The sequence below is a fragment of the Chiloscyllium punctatum genome, chromosome 20 (genome assembly GCF_047496795.1).
Source record: "Chiloscyllium punctatum isolate Juve2018m chromosome 20, sChiPun1.3, whole genome shotgun sequence".
NCBI classification, from domain to species: domain Eukaryota; kingdom Metazoa; phylum Chordata; class Chondrichthyes; order Orectolobiformes; family Hemiscylliidae; genus Chiloscyllium; species Chiloscyllium punctatum.
The window spans coordinates 15,040,069-15,047,302 of NC_092758.1; positions in this window are offsets into that span (position 1 = coordinate 15,040,069).

Below are 7,234 nucleotides of genomic sequence, written 5' to 3' on the forward strand. Positions count from 1 at the left end.
GGGAAACCAGAGGATCGGCAAGTCTTTAAAACCAACAGAAGATAATCAAAACAGCGGTAAGTAGAGAGAAGATAAAATATGAGAGTAAGCTAAGCAAGTAACGTAAAAAGAAGATTGCAATAGTGAGATATCTAAAGAATAAGAGAGAGGCAAGAGTAGACATTGGACCACTGCAAAGTGAGGCTGGAGAAGTCGTAATGGGGAACAAAGAAATGGTGGAAGAACTGAACAGATACTTGCATCAGTTTTCACAGTGGAAGACACCAGCAGAGACCAAACTTCAGGAGAATCCCAGAAGAGACGATTATAATGGCATAACTAAGGAAAAGGTGCTGGGAAAGCTGAAAGGCGAGAAGGTGGATAAATCACCCAGAGCAGATGGATTAAACCCCAGGTTCTGAAGGAGATAGCTGAGGGGATTGTGGAGCTATTTGTGGTGATCTTTCAGGAATCAGGGAAGGTCCCAGAGGATTGGAAATGGCTAATGTAACACCCCTGTTTAAGAAAGGAGGAACAGGAAACTAAAGGCCAGTTAGCTTGACCTTGGTCATTGGTAAGATTTTAGAGTCCATCATTAAGCATGGGCTGCTGCACATGGAAGTGTCTGGTAAAGTTGGGCTGAGTCAGCATGGTTTTGTCAAGGGGTGGTTATATCTGACAAATATGTTAGAATTCTTTGAGGAAGTAATGAGCAATTTAGATGAAACAGGACCAGTGGACGTGATGTATTTGGATTTCCAGAGCACCTTTGACAAGGTGCTGCACAGGCGACTGCTAAATAAGATTTGAGCCCATGGTTTTAGGGTCTATGTAGTGGTATGGGTAAAGGGTTGACTGATTGGCAGAGTAAGGATGAAGGGGTCTTTTTGAGGATGGCAGCAGGTGACTAATGGAATTCTGCATGGATCAGCATTGGGACCACAACTATTCAAGTTATACGTTAATGATGAGGATGAAGGACTGAGGGCATTGTTGCTACATTTGCAGATGACACAAAGATATGTGAAGAGACAGGTAGTGCTGAGGCAGGCCACAGAAGGACATGGGCAAGTTAGGAAAATGGGTAAAGAAGTGGCAGATGGAATACAACTTGGAAAAGTATGAGGTCATGCACTTTGGTAGGAGGAATAGAGGCGTGGATTACTTTCTAAAAGGAGAAAGACTTCAGAACGGCTAGGGCAGGATGGTGACACACTGGTTAGCACTACTGCCTCACAACACCAAGGACCTGCGTTCAATCCAGCCTCAAGTGACTGTTTGTGTGCAATGTTTGCATATTCTCCCCGTGTCTGCGTGGGTTTCCACTGGGTGCTCTGGCTCCTCCCACAGTTCAAAGATTGCAGGTTAGGTGGATTGGCCATGCTAAATTGCCCATAGTGTGTAGGGATGTGTAGGCTCAGTGGATTAGCCATGGGAAACATGGGGTTACAAGGATAGGATAGGGTGGGGAGGGTAGATCTATGTAGGATGCTGTTTGAAAAGTCGGTGCACACTCAATGGGCCAAATGACTTCTATATGCACTGTAAGGGATTCTACGAAATAAACTTGAAGCACAAAGGGACTTGGGAATCCTAGTTCAGGATTCTCTTAAGGTTATGATGGGGAGGAGCCGGTGTTGGACTTGGATGGACAAAATTAAAAATTACACAGCACCAGGTTATAGTCCAACAGGTTTATTTGGAGGCACTAGCTTCTGAAGCATTGCTTCTTCATCAGGTTAAAGGTTAACCAGCCTCAGTTGGCATTGAGGAAGGCAAATGTAGTGTTAGCATCCATTCCAAAAGGGCTAAAATACAAGAACAGAGATATACTGCTTAGGTTCTGGTCAGACCATATTATGAGCAGTTTTGGGCCTCATAACTAAGGAAGGATGTGTTGGCATTGGAAGGGGTCCAGAGGAGATTTACAAGAATGATCCCAGGGGTTGGTGGTTCAGGACTCTGGGTCTGTATTCGATGGCGTTCAGAAGGATGAGAGGGGATCTCATTGAAGCTTTCAGAATGCTGAGAGGACCGGATAGAGTGGATGTAGAGAAGATGTTTCCACTTGAATAGGAAGGGTTTAGAGGTTTATGGGCCAAATGCTGGCAAATGGGATTAGATTAATTTAGGATATCTGGTCAGCATGGATGAGTTGGACCAAAGGGTCTGTTTCAGTGCTCTACATCTCTATGACTCTGTGACTGTGGTAGTAAAGGCTAGGGGCCAAGTACACAGCCTCAGAGTGAAGGGACGACCCTTTAGAACTGAGATGAGGAGGAATTTCTTCAGCCAGAGGGTGGGGAATCTGTGGGACTCATTGCTGCAATAGGCTGTGGAGGCCAAGTCATTGAGTGTGTTTAAGACAGAGATAGATATGTTCTTGATTAGTAAGGGGATCAAGGGTTTGTGGGGGGAGGGTAGGAGAATGGGGTGAGAAACATATCAGCCATGCTCAAATGGGTAACCAGACTTGATGGGCTGAATGGCCTCATTCTGTTTCTATATCTTATCACCGTTGGTTCTTAAGACATCATATGGGTATGCTTCCCTACATGGTATCAGTAATTTAAACCATCAGGAAGGAAAGGTGGCCTTCATTCAATAATATTTGATATTGATAGAGATTGCATAAAGTTCAGCACCATTCAGAGCTCGTTGGATACTGAAGTAACTTGTGTCCAAGTGCAGCAGGACCCAAACAATGTTCAGTCTTGAGCTGATAAATAGTCACTCCATGTGAGTGCCAACAAATGGTGATTGTGAGACCGGTATCGCTTCCAGCTGGCGAAATTATAGACCATGAAAAGTAAGTTTGAAAGCCATGGATGTATGTCCTGTAAAATAATTGTTAATCTTAGTTGAGCCTTCCAGTCGGGGGTTAAATCCAGAGATTAAGTAAAAGACAAGTGGCTCAGGATGAGGGCTTTAACATTGTCTAACTGCTATAATGGGACACGGTGAAGGGAAAAGCCATCACTTGCCATTACCTGATGCAACCAAGAGATTGATCACCACATACAAATGGGATTGGACCTGACCTGATGAAATCCCTTTGATGAATGAAATGGGTAATCCAAACCTTTGTCCATCTTGTGGCCAGGTGTCATTGCCATCTTATTTCCAAACAGCTGGAGAGATGGTTAGACCATTGTGATCTGATCATCTGAAGGTAGTTTTGACCCTAGTCTTTTCTTATTTTAAAGGCGGACATGAAGTGGATATTCCAGGTGTATTGCAGCTGATCAAACCACACAGCTTTAAGCAAAACTGAATTTATTGAAACACAAACAAAAGAAAACAGAACTTAGAACAACTCAACTATTGAAAAACTTAGTCAAAAAGTGTGGAGCTGGAAAAACACAGCTGGTCAGGCAGCATCCGAGGAGCAGGACAGTCAACATTTCAAGCAGAAGCACTCTCCTGCTCCTCGGTTCTGCCTGACCGGCTGTGTTTCTCCAGCTCGACACTTTTTGACTCTGATCTCCAACATCTGCAGTCCTCACTTTCTCCTGTTGAAACTCTTAACTGACTCGATACAGCAACTTAACAAAGGAGCTGTTCCAATCCAGTAACATCCCATAAACACACCCCTTGACAAAACGTAAATTCAAACGCAGGCAGGAGAGAAGAAATCCCAAAGAGATCTCAGTGATAAAAGTTACTCAGGAATATCTGCTGAAGCTTGGAACCTTTCTGCATAGCAGCAGCTTCTGACTGTTACAACGAAACCAAACTAGAAAAAAACCTGAACTGGAAGAGCTGGTCACTTCTTTGCCATTATTAAACTAGAGTCTAGATTAGAGTGGTGCTGGAAAAGCACAGCAGGTCAGGCAGCATCCGAGGAGCAGGAAAATCGATGTTTCGGGCAAAAGCCCTTAATCAGAAATAGAGGTAGGGTGCCTGCAGGGTGGAGAAATAAATGAGAGTGGGGTGGGGGTGGGGAGAAAGTAGCATAGAGTAGACTCCCTGAGATTCTTGTAGAGAGAGGAGGAAAACTTCTTCAAGGCAGGCATCCTTGCAAGAGGATTTGCAGTCAGGTTCAAATCAACTAGGTAGAAACAAGGACTGCAGATGCTGGAAACCAGAGTCTAGATTAGAGTGGTGCTAGAAAAGCACAGCAGGTCAGGCAGCATCCAAGGAGCAGGAAGATCGATGCTTCAGGCGAAAGCACTTCATCAGGAATAGAGGCAGGGCGCCTGCAGGGTGGAAAGATAAATGAGAGGGGGGAACTAGACTCTATCCAGACTCCTCGGCACCTCTGCCTTTACAGCCCCTTCTAAAAAAAAATCCAAGGATAAAATAACCTTGTTAAAGTGACAACATCATCACAAGAGCTAGAGTCACAAAATATAACTCAGACTTTCATGTCAAGAACTGTCGATGCTTTCTCATTGAGTGGTAGGACGGGAAGCTAGATATTAATGAGGTGTGGTTTGCAGTTAATGAGCTTAATAAGAAGCAGTTCTCCTCATGATTATGCACCTCACCCCTTTGACAGAGAGAAGCTCACCTCAACATCCAATCTCTGTTTGAAAATTCAGCAAGTTGCTCCCAATATTGAGAAAGACTTTGCCTGATGTCTCATGTAATTCTCCAAGATTTCTCACCAAAGCCCACATTGTTCAGGTCTCTAGAAGATTGCACTAACCAGTTTTGTGCCTGAGCTAAACCCTGGGTCAGTGTGATTTTGTTTTTTGTAAAAATCATAGAGTTCAGAACCATCATGTTGGGGTAATGCAAACCACTTAGAGAATCTCCAACAAGAGAGAATGTAACCACTATCCCTAGACAGTCAATGGTGTTGCAATCATTTAATCCAACACGATCAACATCCTGGTGGTTACCATTAACCAGAAACTGAACTGGACTAGCCAGACAAATACAGTTGCTACAAAGAGCAGGTTAGAGGATACAGATACTGCAGCGAGTGATTCAGCTCCTAACTCCTTCAAATTGTCTACCATCTAAAAGACACATCTGGTCTCTTTGATGGAATATTCCCGACTTCCCTGGTGAGTACAGCGCTGACACCACTTGTAGTTTGACACCATTCAGGAGGTAGCAGCATGTTGAATTAGCACTCTAACACCTTCAAAATGTACTCCTTTTATCACTGATGTACAGTAGCAGCAGTGTATATCATCTACAGGATTCACTGCAATAATTCCCCAAGGATCCTTAGGCAGCACCTTCCAAACCTACGATTCTAGAAAAACAAGAGTTACAGACCGGGAAACACCACCACTTACAAGTTCTAATCCTTGCACACCATCATGACTCATCCACCGTTTCCTCACTGGGACTGGGGCAATATCATGAAACTTCCTCCTGGGCAACATTGTGGGTCTACCTACAGCACTAGGGCTGCACTTGTTCAAGGAGGCAGCTCACCTTCTCAAGGGCAATTAGGGATGGGCACTACATTCTGGTCTACCTCTGTAAGTGAATAAAAGTAACTGCATAAAAATACATTTTGCCACAGGAATGGCAATAAAGTTCAAAATCAGGAGGGTGTGTGGATTGGAAACCATCTTTTATTAAATGGTCCTCCTAAGTGTCTGGTGCCCTTATCCTTCTGGGTGGTAGGAGTCATGGGTGTAAAAAGGTGCTGTCAAAGGAGCCTTGATGTGTTGCTGCAGTCCATTTTGTAGTTAGCACCCATTACAGCCACTGTGCATCAGTGCTGGAGGAAGTGCATGTGTGAAACTGGTGGTGACCACCCCCATGGAGTCTTCAGCAATGAAATGGTTAACAAGCTTATTGCTTCCTTTTTAACTGTAATTCGATTTTAACAATAACAATAGCAAGGGAGATGATATTTAGAGCAGAGATACCAATCGGGACCTTGTTATCACAATAGCTACAGAGGTTTCAATAAGGCAGTGTGATGTGAAGCAATTCTTTTGACACATCTTGCTGGTAATGGTAAATTCTAAGTCTACATTAGTTGCATACGCACCTGCAGATCTCAGACATGTCCCCAATGTAATGCTTCCAAACTTAAGCAGTTCCTTCAATTCCTGGATTAGTTGAAAGGAAGCATAGATGAAGTTGTGTCAATTGTTTAGCTGGTTTAATTGTAGGAGAGGTTGCCATTGTGGTAGTGTCCCTACCTCTGAGCTGTGAGGCCCAGGTTCAAGTCCTACTTGCTCCAGGAAGTGTGTACCATAGTAACATTGTGCTGAACAGATTGATTCACAAATATATATCGTGAGAGAGGGTGGAGTAAAAACAAAACCTTCACTTTCTAGAGTTTATTCCAAAAGTGTTTTTGATACACACAGGATACCATCTGCTTTCATACCTCTGTCTGTATCTGTAAAGGCTCCCGAGGTATAATCACAAAAGCATTAACCCCACTGCAGGCTTTCTCAGTCTCTCCGCAAGCTGTGCCAGGAAAGTGGTGCTGAACTACAGGAAGTCCCAGTTTTCCTGACATGATTGCTGATTGCTGCAAATTGACATTTCAATAAGAAAAGGCAATCTAAATTTGTGCAGCAACTTTGGTTAGAGCTTCAGAGGCGTCCATGGTGGTTATAGTCTTACTGTAGGGCACACATTGCTGGCAAATTCAATTCCCAACTCATAACCCTTGCTCCAACCTCATCTCCAAAGCCAAAATCCCAACTCATAAACTCAAAATCCTCAATCCCAAATTACTCAGCTTCAAACTTCCAATGAAACTGCCATCCTTTCTAGCCTACACATGACTGCAATGTAGGTGATGCTGAACTGCCCTCTGTAGTTGGATGGCACAGTGGTTAGCACTGCTGCCTCACAGCGCCAGAGACCCGGGTTCAATTCCCGCCTCAGGCAACCGTCTGTATGGAGTTTACATATTCTCCCTGTGTCTGTGTGGGTTTCCTCCGGGTGCTCCAGTCTCCTCCCACAGTCCAAAAATGTGCAGGTTAGGTGAATTGGCCATGCTAAATTACCTGTAGTGTTAGGTGAGGGGGTAAATGTAGGGGAATGGGTATGGGTGGGTTGCTCATCGGAGGGTTGGTGTGGACTTGTTGGGCTGAAGGGCCTGCTTCCACACTGTAAATCATCTAATATAATCAAACCACTCAATGCAAGGGCAACTCAGGACAACAGATGCTTACACGAGTGAATGAAAGAGGCTCCAAATTCCCAAACTAGGAGAAAGTAAGGACTGCAGATGCTGGTCGTCAGAGTCGAAGAATGTGGCGCTGGAAAAGCACAGCAGGTCAGGCAGTTCCCGAGAAACAGGAGAATTTATGTTTTGGGCATA